We start from the raw sequence: 14,004 nt of genomic DNA, 5'->3' as shown, positions 1-14,004 counted from the left end.
CTGGTGAATCCTCTCATCCTCCGCATCTCTAGCCTGTACCTCAGTTCTGTATGAATAAATAAATATTTTAAAAAATTAAAATATCACTAGTCACAGAATTACTGGAACTGAGACTACTCGCCACCAAAAGTACAACAAATCTTATTATTCTGTCCAGAAAAATCCTTCAAGTAGGAAACATGAGCTACTTGAAAAAAAAAAATACTCATCATAGTAAACATATTTGGAGATCAAAATAAATTTATCTATAAAACAAACTGCTAGAAGTACAAATTACCAACTGAAGTGGCAGTTCTTTAGGAAGTCCCCAGCTAGAATTCTCCTTTTGACTCAGTCACCTTGACTCAGAATCAGGGAGATGCCAGTAATTTGAGTAATAAAAGCAATAACCACTTTAATTATAAGTGCCTTTTCTGAAAGACACTTCTATTTAGTAGGGCTGAATTAACGTTTAAAAAGAAAACAGCTTCCAAAAGATAAAAAAATGCTTCTAAACAAACATTTGGTGAAGTCATTACACCAGGACTTTTCATCTATGATATTTCGTCTTTCCCTAAACTAAAGTAAATATAGATACAAATATATTTTACACTATATTCTGAGATGCAAATTGCTACAAGGGAAGGAAACATGAGTTAGGAGACAAAGATTTTAGCTACAAGTCTGCTGTTCAAGCAGCTGGGTAATCCTAAATACCTTCATTTCACTGGTCTTGTGTTACCCCATCTGCATTGTGAGCCTAAGTTGTTCCAAAATCTGCTATCTGATTTTCTGTCCTTCTCTCCCCCAAATAATAAAGTATCCATCACTGTATATCTTAAAACTAAATTTATCAAGCCAAGAAGTTTATCCATTAAACTATTCATTTTTCAGCTAGAGAAATTATGCCGTAGTTCAAATCTTTCTCTCACTGCATTGTGTATCTAGCTGTCTTAACATATCTCACTGAACACACTTTTTACTATTTTATGACTTTGGGTCACCTTACTTGGTTCTTCGCTACAAAAGGCCCTCAGCAAAGACTGAGCTTCATCACAGACTCTATGTTCAGGAAGTAATGGTAGGAAAGATAACAATTACCCAATTGATTCAAGCATAGTTTCCATTGCTTCTGAGTAAAAAGTCTAGAATGGAAACCAGGGTCCAATTTCAAATTGGACACTAACCTCACATCTGCTCCTTTAGTGGATTTTCATACCCCTATCAATCTTCCCACATGGAACCACCAATTCCCAAATGCTAGGCTTTAACTTACCTCGGAGCTCAGCCAGTATTAGTATTCTTGTTCTTCGCAGGGAGCTGGGCTAAAAAGGTCTCACACTGGGTAGCACTAAAAAAAATTGTTGTTATAAGAGGAAGTTTGACTGCATTTTTTCTCTCACCACAAAAACCTTATTCGCACGACTGAAGGCAAGTCCCTTGAGCAGTTCTTTTTTTTTTTATTTTATTGTTGCAGAGAATTTCAAAAAACCCTGAAGCAAAGATTGTATAAAGTAAAGAAATGACTATATATCAGTCTTTCTCATTTTCCCTCAATCTATCTCCTCACTCCAAAACTGACATACTCTCTGAATTGTTAGGTTCTGGGAAACTCCATGGTAGATAGGAATTTGAGGCAAAATCTGAAGAGTTAACCTAAAAACAAGAAAGCTGAAACTTCAAGTCCAAGAGCAGACTGAGGAAATCCCAAGTATGTGTTACAATGAAGAGTATTTGGACAACTTTTGCCTAAGCTTCTCCTACCATCTAGAGTGCCTTTCCATTAACCCCTCCTGTGGAAGTACATAATGTAATGTACATAGTAGTTATTTTTATACATTTCTTATAACCTTAGTATACTGAAAATTACTTCAAGGCAAAGATCACATCTGACTCATTTCTGTATTTCTGATTAGTCCAAATAGGTTTATCTCATGAATATTGAATGAATAAATAAGAGTGATTTTTAATATTCAAATAATGCATGAATAAGTAAATGTACACTATTGATTCCAGATTCTCCCTCCAGTGTACTAAGACATTGGGTTTAGTGACAATGTCTATCACATCTTACAAATGTGCAAATAAGTAAGAATCATAACCATGGGAATTTTTCTGCATCACAAAAATCTAAAATTTGCTAGAGAAACAAGGCTTACAAAGCAGCACAAATGTATGTGGACATATAAGGGAACCACTTTCAGAATCAAGGTCCTTAAGCTATAAGTCGTCTATTGGGACATAATGATAAAGAGAGGATAATTCATGGCTGTGGGATAGATCAAAAAGTAGGAATAAGATACTTGAATAAGACTGATCAAGGAAGGAAGTAGGTGACATTTTTGTGGAAAGGTAAACATGACCTACCAAAAGCTCTCCTTATAAAACCAGAATGATTAAAGAACTGGATGGAGGTAGATAGGGGGGAAAGCAGAAATTTATAAATATTCACCCATCATGCTTACATCAGACTTCTCTGAAGCAAACATACTAGAAAGAAGAAAATTGAATGACATAATCAAAATAATTAAAGAAAAAGCTTACCAACCAAGAATGCTATATACTGCAAGACTCAGTTTCAAATGTGAGGAAGAAATAAACAACTTACTGGAAGAAAAAAAAAAGAAGCTGTAAGAACTTTCAAACATTAGACCTTGCCTACAAGAAATGCTGAAAGTAAAGGATCTCTTATATAATTTGAAAAGAAGAAAATCCACAAAAACTGGATAAGGAAACAGATAAAATTATAAAACATAAAAACAAAATGGAAGTAGTAAATCCTCATCTATAACCCACCCAAAATGTAATTGGATTGAATTCAACAGCCAGAAGACAGTGTGGCTGGTTGAATCAGAAAATAAAGCCCTATTTTCTGCTGCTTCCAGGAGATCCATCTGAATTCCAATGATACACAGAGGCTAAAAGTAAAGGGTTAGAAAACAATCCTACAAGAAAAAGAGACCTCCCCCGAATGCAGATATGGTCAAACTTATATCAGGTAAAATACACTTACAGATTAAAAGTGGTAACAAGAGAAAGGACTGGTCATTATATAATGATAAGGGGAAAATACATTAGGAAGATAAACACCCATCTAAATATATACAACAACTGAAGGAGAATCAAACTACATAAGACAACTATTAACAAACCTAAAAACAAACACTGGTGATACCACACTCATTTTAGGTTAATTCAATACCCATGCTCATCAATAGATTAATCAGTTTAAAAAAATCAACATGGAAACAATAGCCTTAAATAAGGAAATAGATAACATAGATTTGTCATTGATAGTGTGCACTCCTAAAGTAGTTAATAACTAATTCATCTCAATTGCACATGGCATGTTCTCAAAGACAGACTCGTATGTTAGGTCACAAAACAAATATCAATAAATTCATGAAGACTGAAACCATATAAAGTATCTTTACTGAGCACAATTATATCAAATTGGGAATCAACTATAAGAAGAAAGTAGGACATGGCTCAAATACGTGAAGACTCAACAATATACTACTGAATAGCTACTAGGTGAATGAAAAAAAATAAAAAGGAAACTCTAAAAATAACTGAAGATCCTAACTAAAAAGGAAGGGAATGAAAGTATGACACTCTCAGACTTCAAACTATACTACAAAACCATAATAATCTAAACTTCATGGTATTGCAACAAGAACAGATACACATACAAATGGAATCAAATGCAAAACTCAGAAATAAAACCACAGATGTATAGACAACTAATCTTTGACAAAGGAGCAAAGAATATGCAATGGAACAAAGAAAGTCTGTTCAATAAATGGTGCTGGGAAAACTGGGTCACTTCATGCAAAAAAAAATGAAGCTAGAACACAACCTCACACCATGAATGAAAATCAGCTCACAATGGATTAAGGATATAGACATAAGGCCTGAAATCATAAAATATATAGAATAAAATATAGGCAAAACACTATAAGGCATACACTTCAGCAATGTCATTAATGACACATCACCCAAAGCAAAGATACTGAAGGAAATGATTAACTGATGGAACTACACCAAATTAAAAAGCTTTTGTATAGCAAAAGAAACATTAACAAAATAATGAGACATCCCACTGACTGGATGAAAATTTTTGCACCGCATACATCCCATACTTGAAACTGATGTCCAAGATGTATAGAACTCATGCAACCCAACAAAAAGAAAACAACCCAATCAAAAAAAAAAATGGGCAGAAGAAATAAAGAGACACATCTCCAAAGAATAACATAAAGATGGCAAATAAAAGCATATGAAAAAATGTTCGTTATCACTTATCTTTGGGGAAATGTAAATCAAGACCACAATGAGATACGATCTCATACCTGTGAGAATGGCCCGTATCAAAAAGACCAGAAAGAAGTGATGGTAAAAATGTGGAGGAAAGGGAACCCTCCTACACTGCTGGTGGGAATGAAGACTGGTCCAGTCCTTATGGAAAATGGTGTGGACATATGTCAAAAGATTAAAATTGGATCTTCCATATGATAAAGTAATGCCATTCTTAGACATCTACTAAAAAAATTCAAAACCACTATTTTCTAAAATATTTTTTCTTACATTGTTTTAGTCCCCATTTTTCTCCTGCCAAATTGTCACCTGTGAAACATTACTGTATTCACTTGTAATCATCTCTCCCATTTTGCATCCCCTTCCCAGCCTCTCCTTTACTGTTTGGCTCAGTAGTATGATCAGGTTGCTAGTTTTGATATTTTCTTGACCTATTGTTTCATTTCTCTATAGATGTAAGTGAGACCATCCTGTATTTATCATTTTCCTTCTGACTAATTTCAGCTAGCATGCTCCCTTCCACAAACATTATGAGTTTCTCTTTTTTGGTTGCTGAATAATAATCCATTACCTAAATATACCACAACTTTTTTATCTATTTGTCTATTTTGGGGCATTTGTGTTTTTTCTATATCTTGGCTATTGTGAATTGTGCTGTAGTAAACATCAGAGTTCAGGATTCCTTTCAAATTAGCATTTTTGTGTCCTTTTGTTGGGTCCTTTGCCTGGACAGACCTCCCCACCTCCCCCACAGAATCATATGCACACTGTTGTGTGGAAACAAAGAATGAGCCATGGGTGCTGGAACAGAAAAACAGGAGGCAGGAAGTGTTCCTGCCTTGTGTTTGCTACCTTGTGTTCTTTGACCCCCATGTTATTGTCGCATGTTATTGATGCACTTGCTGAGAGCTTCCACCTACCCCCAGCCCCAGGCTCCATGCTGAAGGGTATAAATAGGGAAGGAGAGAAAAATAAGGTGTGCCTTTGCTTGCTGACCAAGGAGTGTGTGCTTTAATCCTGACGTCCTTCGCTCAGACCATCTCTGCTGTCGTGCTGGCGCAGCAAACTGGAGGTCCCACCGAGATCTGAGAAAGAGGGAGCAACGGACAGGGTCGTCCTAGACCGGTAAGGACGTATTGGGGTGAAACTGGGATCCACAAACGGTAAAGAGGAATTAATGCATTAAGAGCAACAAGGATTTGTCGTCCTGGATCAGTAAGGACGTATTGGGGTAAAGAGAAATAAATGTATTAAGTTTCAAACTTTTAAAGCAACAAGGAATTGTCGTCCTGGACCGGTAAGGACGTATTGGGGTAGAAATGGGATCCACAAATAGTAAGGAAGAATTAGTTTATCAAGTTTCAAAGCTTTTAGAGCAGCAGGGAATGGCAGTTAGCAGCGCACCATAGAAGCCTTCCTTGGAACAGTGGTTTCAGCCAGTCCGTGGTGTTTAACGGGAGGAGGCTTAAATATTTCAAATTGGGGACAAGTAAAAAGGGACCTACAGAAATGCTTACAGAGAGAGGGTGCCAATAGTTTTCCTACTTCTACCTTTTCGCTATGGCGCTTAGTCCGTGATGCTCTGCATACTGACAAAGTTAAGGTCAGGCAGGAGGTTGCTGCGGCTAAGGAAATACTAGAAGAAATACAGGAGGAAGAGACCCGTCGATCCCTCAGGTCGGTGGAGGGATTTTAGGGGGACAGAAAGTCTGACATAGTTGAAGGAACTTCGGAACCTAACAACAGCTTGGGCCTTACGCCCAAGTCTGCGCATCTGCGGGCTATACCTCAGACCCATCTAGATTCTGGTACTGAGGGTAGCCCCATCTCTAGCGTGGAGGAGAGCTCATCCAACAAGGAGGCCTTGCACTCGCATAGGGCCAAGAGTCTAAATTAATATATTCGGATCTGCAGAGACATTGATGGGCATTTTATTCAGGGCCAAGTCATCGCCGCTGCCATTAGGCCCCGGGCACGGACCCTGGGCCGCTGGCAATAAGATCTACTTCAACTGCGGCGCCTCAGGCCATTTTTAATCAGGGTCACTGTTCTGGAGCCTGCCCCACTCCCTATAACTTGGAAATCAAATAAGCCAATTTGGGTGGAGCAGTGGCCCTTAACTCAGGAAAAACTTCAGGCCGGACGATATTTGACCATACAATCTTTCGCTTGCATTCTTGCCCCCTTTTTCTTTGTACTGTGGAACTCCACTGTGGGGGGCGAGGTTTTCAATTGTTCTTTCAGGAACTGCAGACAGAGCGATTGCTGGGACGGCTCTGATGGCGCGCTGGTCGTTCGAGTGCCCGGGTGGTTCCCCTGCCTGTAGAGGTATCCCAGGAGCGGCAGGAGATTGTGCTCTATCGACAGCGGCGGGACTTCGGGATCACCGCTGCAATTGTTGCTGCCATTGCCATCGCCGCCACTGCTGCCACCATGGCTGGCCTCGTGTTACAACAGACGGCCCTGACGGCGGAAGTTGTGGACTCTTTCTCTAGTAACGCTTTTGAAATTGTAAAACAGCTGAATGCCTATTTGCGCAGCCCATGGAATTTCTCTTTCCTAATTACACCTTGCAGATGGCCCATCATATTGTTAACATCAATAGTACCCAAGTCCCTTCTATCCAGGCGACCTCTTGGTGGAACGCGATGGCTATGTTTGGTGGCTGGGGAGCGGTGGCAGGAATGCTCTCACTTGTGTTGCTTCTACTCGTGGGGGTCAGCATCTGCCTCTGGGTCTTGTTTCGCTTCATCCGACAGAGTAAAGCCAGGCATAGTCATTCGCCAGGTCCTCCTGGGTATGACCGCTGACACTCATGACGCACTACAAGTCTGGCTCAAGATGATATATAAGTCCTGAGTCCCCCCTATGACGGGCAACCCCACTTGATCATGTCGCTCGCCTAAGACAGGGTTGGAGGTCACTCAAAGACGGGTAAGAGCGTACAGTCGGTGGAGACCTAAGACAGGGGTTCTCAACTTAACAAAATAAAAAGGGGGGAGATGTTGGGTCCTTTGCCTGGACAGACCTCCCCACCTCCTCCACAGAATCATATGCACACTGTTGTGTGGAAACAAAGAATGAGCCATGGGTGCTGGAACAGAAAAACAGGAGGCAGGAAGTATTCCTGCCTTGTGTTTGCTACCTTGTGTTCTTTGACCCCCATGTTATTGTCGCATGTTATTGATGCATTTGCTGAGAGCTTCCACCTACCCCCAGCCCCAGGCTCCATGCTGAAGGGTATAAATAGGGAAGGAGAGAAGAATAAAGTGTGTGCCTTTGCTTGCTGACCAAGGAGTGTGTGCTTTAATCCTGACGTCCTTCGCTCAGACCATCTCTGCTGTCGTGCTGGCGCGGCACCTTTGAATAGATTTCAGAAGTGGAATCACTGGATCATATGGTTTTACATACTTTAAAAGGAAACCTGCATGCTCATATTTATTGCAGCACTATTTACAATAGCCAAATTATGTAAACACTCTACACAGTCAAAAACAGGTGAGTAGACAAAAATATGGTACATATACAAATAAAATATTAGCCAGCAATCAAAAAAGATAACTCATGTGATTGTGGAAACATAGATGGAGATGAGAGGGATTATGCTAAGTGAAATAAAAGTGAAATAAGCCAGAAAGAGATACATACTGGATAGTATCACTTATATGTGGAATACAGAGAAACCAACTAAGTGTTAGATAAAAGACAAGCTTACACTACAACCTTTGAAAGCTGACTGAGGATCTGCAGCATTCAGAAGGCATGAGAAGGGGTAAGAACAACAAGGGAAGGAAGTACAATGATGGTGGGTTAAGGGTGACTTGGTGGCAAGATTAATTTGATGGCAATACCTGCTGGGGTATCCTAATGTTACCTCAATTAAAAAATAAAGAAACGGCCCTCCCTAGTGGTGCACAGCATCGAGAAGCTGAAGCCACTTCTGCATGAGTTCGATTCCCACCTGCCCCGGAGGTGACCACATGGCGTGGCAGACCTCTCCTGGCCCGCCCGCTGCTCCCCTCAGCAGTGTACTTCCTAGATCTGCTTGTTCTGCTCCCCATTCTGTCTCTGGTGAAGCCTGTCACCGCCCTTGAGCCTCTGGCCTGTACCCCAGTTCTATATGCACAAATAAATAAATCTTTTTAAAAAATAAAGAAGCACTATGGAATTAAAAAAATAAATCTTACAAGTCTAAAAACTAGGGTGTCATTTTGCTCATACCTCAGAAATATTCCCTTCTTTCTGTACTGCTACACTGTTTAATTTAAATGCTCTAGCATATCTTCTCTAGTTTGGGGAACATTTATAAGTTGGTGCTTCAAAGATGTTTAGGTCTTCTTTAACAGATTGCATGTGATAACTATTGTTGAAGACATTAGACATTAACAGATATTGCCTTTACAAGAAGCCCCAACAGTACTTTTGACTTAGGACCACTTAGTACCAAGTGGTGTTTAATTTGATTATCAATAGAGATAACTGTGTAATGTACTTCTTTTTTTAAAAGATTTATTTATTTATGCATATAGAACAGGGGTAAAGGCCAGAGGTGCAGTGGGTGAGAGGATTCACCAGAGACAGAGTGGGCAGCAGAGCAGACCAACTGACAAAGTACACTGCTGAGGGGAGCAACGGACAGGTTAGGAGAGGTCTGCCACGCAATGTGGGTCACCTCCAGAGTGGGGATTGAACTCATGCTGAAGTGGCTTTAGCTTCTTAGTGTTGTGCTTTAACCCGCTGCACCACCAGGTGCTGTGATTTATCTCTTTTTAAGTAGTCTGTTGAAAAATGCGGAATTAATTTACAGTCTCCAGTTACCAAGTTTAAAGATATTTTATAGTTTGAATTTTTTTATTGTATACTGTCCTTTTTCTGTGTTTACTTTCTTGCCATTAATACTTTGTTATTTTATACCTTCTATTTATTTGTATAATCTTACTGTAGCATGCAGCCTTTTAAGCCATATTTAGCCTTCCTTTCTATAACAATAGGGGAATATACAAGTTAAAAAAAGTAGGAACGAATGGACTGTGACTTCAATTCCTTTTGTGTTAAAAGAGTAACTAGGATTTGCTTTAGATTGTCTTCAAGAATTTCCCATATCTGAATCTATGCCTATTCAATATTTATGTGTTTTATTTTGTAATTAATAATTAAAAGTACCTAATGATATAAAACAGACTATTTGTTGGATATTCAGTGAAAAAGGTTTGGATTCAGAACCAATATATATCACTAGCACAGATCCCCAAGTCTCAACAGTTTAATGATTAGGTGAAATAGAAAGACATGGCATAATACATGCTTTACTTTTAAATTATGTGCAAGTTAAGAATATGAGTTCATTATAGGCTGAACCTACTTGGGAAGGTTGGTTGGCCCTTGTTCAACAGACAAGATTTCATTTAAACTGTGTTTTTAATGGATAAACCATTTCTCAGTAGAGGCAAGAAAAGTTATTTTTGGTTGTACAAGTGATAGCTTTTTTAAAAATGAGGTAATGTTGACTTAAAATATTGCATAGGTTTTAGACATATAGGATCACATCTCCACAAATATAAGTTACAATGCCATAATACCCAACTAGACCACAATAATTCCCCACTGGATTCCATTGGGACCACACTGTTCTTTGCTCCAAAACTGTACTTTTTCTGGTAACCTCAGTTTGTGTCAGATTTTAGGGATTCATTTGGTTTTGTCTGTTACTTTGGCTTAATTACATATTCTACATATGAGTGAGACCATCCACCATTTGTCTTTTTTTTTAATTATTTATTCATACAGAACTGGGGTACAAGCCAGAGGTTCAGGGGGTGACAAGAAGCTTCACCACAGACAGAGAGGGGAGTAGAACAGGCAGATTGATGAAGTACACTGCTGAGGAGAGCAGCAGGCAGGTCAGGAGAGGTCTGCCACGCCATGTGGGTCACCTCCAGGGCTGGGGATCGAACTTGCACTGTAGCAGTTGCAGCTAGCTTGCAGTGTTGCATCCTAACCCGCTGCACCACCAGGGAGGGCCCCCACCATTTGTCTTTTTATTTCTGACTAATTTCACTCAGCACAATCCCTTCCATTTCCATCCATGTCATCCAAAGTTGCAGTATTTCATTTTTTTTTAAGCTGAATACTGTTCAGTTGTGGATATACACCACATCTTTATCCTCTTACCTGTCTTTAGGCACTGGCGTTGTCTCCCTAGCTTGACTTTTGTACATAGTACTGCAATGAACATAAAATCACACATATTCTTTAAATTAGTGCTTTTTAATTCTTCAGGACTCAAAAATCTAGGAGAGGGACTATTGGATCATATGACATATCTATGTTTATTATTTTAAGAAACCTCCATACCGTTTTTCATGGGGGTAAGCCTGTCTACATTCCCACCAAAAGTATACAGGGGTTAACTTTCCTCCACTTCTTACATTTTTGATATGGGAGGTATATTCAAAGGCATGAGGGGGGTCTCATTGTGGTTTTGCTTTGCATTTTGCTGATGTTTAATTTTTCAGTATGTTAATTTTTCAGCTTGACTTTATCTGACTCTTTATTTACTTTACATTCTCCATATAAGCAGCATGATCTGGCATTTTTTAATCTTTCTTTTTCTGACTTATTTCACTTAACATTATCCTTTCAAGTCCATCCATGTTGCCGCAAATGACATGAATATCTTCTTCGATCACTGAGTAGTATTCCATTATGTATATATACCACATCTTATTGATTCACTCATCTGTGCTGGGGCCCTTAGGTTGTTTCCATAGTTTAAGCATAATAAATAGTGCAACAAACATGAAAGTGCAAATTTGTTTTATATCAGCATCTTTTAATTCTGGGGGCAGATGCCTAGGAGTGGAATTAGTGGGTCAAATGGCAGATCCATTTTTTTAAAATTTTGAGACCCACCATTCTGCTTTCCATAAAACCTGGACCACTTTGCATTCCCACCTGACTTGTCAGAGGATTTCCATTTTCTATACATCTTTAAAAGCACTTGTTTTTTCTGGTATTTCCAATATGGGCCAATTTTATAGGCATGAAATGGTATCTCATTGTTAAACTATATTTACTTAATTCAGTCATCTCTCTTTGGGCACATGCATTTTATCCATAGCTTGACTATTACAAATAGTGCTGCAATGAACATAGGAGTACATGTAGCCCTAATTTGTTTTAGTGTATGTGCATTGTGAAGAAAGATGCAAAACTGTCATTATTTGCAGATGGCATGAGATATATATATATATATATATATATATATATATGGAAAACCCTAAAGACTTTACCAAATAACTAATTGAAACAATAAGTCAGTTCATTAGCATGGTAGCTACAAAATCAATTTACAAAATTTAGTTGTGTTCTTTTGTACAAAAAAAAATAAAATAGGAGAAAAAAGAAATCAAGAAAATTACCCTATTTTAATAATTGCATAAAAATATTAAATACCTAGAAGCAAACCTAACAAAAGAGGAAGGAAATATGTGATGATACCTAGAAGACATTGTTAAAATGAATAGAAGGAAACAAAAGAAATGAAAAGAGAATCCATGTAAATGAATTGGAAGAATTAAATAAAGCTTAATGGCCATCTTAACCAAAATAATGTAAAGATTCAATGCAATCCTTATCAAACTTTCAATGCATTCTTAGCAAAGAAATAGAACAATCAATACTGAAATTCATATGGAACTATAAGAAACCCAAGAAATTCAAAGTAATGCTAACAAAAGAAGAAGAATGGCAGTACCCCACACAGTCTTCAAACTATATTACAAAGCTATAATAATCAAAATAATATGGTACTAGAACTAGAGTAGACATACAGATTAATGGAAAAGAATTGACAGCTTAGAAATTAACACATGCCCATATGGATAATTAATCTATAACATAGAAGTCAAAAGTATATATTGAAGAAAGGAAAACATCTTCAATAGATAGTATTGGGAATACTGGACAGCCACATACAAAGTAGTGGACCTACACTATTATCCTCACATCAGACACAAAAATTAATTCAAAATGGATTTAAAAATTTGGAGGTAAGACTGGAAACCATAAAATGAAGAAAATTAAAATATTCCCAAGACATATTATTCAGTGATGTCTTTGTGGATTTATTCCCAACATCAAGGGAAACTAAACAATATAAATAATGGGCTGTACCAAACTAAGCTTCTGCACAGTGAATGAAACTAACACTAAAACAAAAACACACCCTACTAAATGAGAGAAAACATCTGCACACCATACATCTGACAAGGGGTTACTATCTAAGATCTACAAAGAACTCATACAAGAGAACAAAAAGAAGTTAACCCAACCAAAATATATGTGGGAGAGCTAAAATAGGTACTTCTCCAAAGAAGACAAGCAGATGGCCTACAAGCACTTGAAAAAAAGCTTATAATCACTTAGGGTCAGGGAAATGCAAATAAAAACCACAGTGAGATACCACTTGACACAGATTAGAATTATCAAGAAGACCACAAAAAGTGTTGCAAGGACATAGAGAAAATGTTACCCTCTTATGTTTATGGATGGACTATAGAGTGCCTTAGACCCTACAAAAATACAGTATGGAATTTTCTCAAAATATTAAAAATAAATCTACCATATTATCCAGAAATTCAATTACTAGATATCCACCCAGAGAATGAATAGACATTTAGACTATTTGCATGCCCTAGCTAATATAAATAATGCAACTATGAATATTATGGAATTTACAGGGTTTTTTATTTATGGTTTCACATTCTGTGACTATATGCCAAGAATTGGGATTACCAGTTAATGCAATATTTTCACTTTTAGTTTTTTAAGGGTATATTCAGATTATTTCCATAAATGGTTGCACCAGTTTACTATCCCAATATTGCAATATGGTTTCTTTTTCTCCACATCCTCTTCAACACTTGTTGTGGCTCTTTAAACAAGTGCCATTTCATGCTATATGCTACTATCTTGTAGTTGTAATTTGCATCTATCTTATTATAATTGACAATAAACTTTTCCATATGTATTTTGGCCTTCTGAATATATTACGGTAAATTTTCTGTTCATATCTGCTATCTATTGTGAATTGGTATGTTCTTTTATTGTTGACTTATAATAGGTTTCTATACATCTTGAATATTAAGCCATTATGAGTTCTATACATGTGAGCTTTCTCTCACATTCAATCTGGTATCTATTTAATCACCTGGTATTTTCTTTTGCTGTGTAGAAGCTTTTTCACTTGAGGTAACCCCAATTGTTTATTTTTGTTTTTCATTCTCTTGCCATGTTTTGAGTCATCAAAAATATTTTTATTGTTGATATTACAGAATGTATTGCCAAAGTTCACTTCTATGTACTTTATTGTTGTAGGTCTTAGTATGAATCTTTAATACATTTGGAATTTATTTTTGTGTAATTTCTTAGCAAGTAAGCTAACTTTATTCTTTTATGAAGCTTTCTCAATTGTCCCAGCACCATTTATTAAAGAGACTGCCTTTTACCTATTTTATGGTCTTAGAAATTTTGTCATAGTTTAGGTGCTGGTATTTACATGGATTTATTCCCCAGATTTTGATCCTTTTTCATAGTTCATCTATCTAGTTTTCTGGCAACACCATGCATTCTGTTTTTTTTTTTTTCATTTTTAAGATTTATTTTTATTTATTCATACAGAACTGGGGTACAGGCCAGAGATGCAGG

The 14,004-nt window shown here is 37.4% G+C and overlaps 1 protein-coding gene across 1 annotated transcript in view; it reads right to left on the bottom strand.

The window, feature by feature from the left end:
- The window catches only part of LOC101633347 (putative P2Y purinoceptor 10), a 16,663-nt gene extending 15,393 nt beyond the window's left edge, over positions 1-1,270 (bottom strand). The window contains exon 1 of the mRNA XM_004685613.2: positions 1,256-1,270. The gene's annotated coding sequence lies outside the window, so the exon portion shown is untranslated. The remainder of the gene's footprint in view (positions 1-1,255) is intronic.
- Between the last annotated feature and the right edge of the window lie 12,734 nt (positions 1,271-14,004).

The sequence above is a fragment of the Condylura cristata genome, unplaced genomic scaffold (assembly GCF_000260355.1).
Source record: "Condylura cristata isolate star-nosed mole 26May11 unplaced genomic scaffold, ConCri1.0 scaffold00019, whole genome shotgun sequence".
In the NCBI taxonomy this organism is placed as follows: domain Eukaryota; kingdom Metazoa; phylum Chordata; class Mammalia; order Eulipotyphla; family Talpidae; genus Condylura; species Condylura cristata.
Note: the sequence above shows the minus strand (reverse complement) of the source record. Positions and strands in the feature narration are given on the sequence as shown.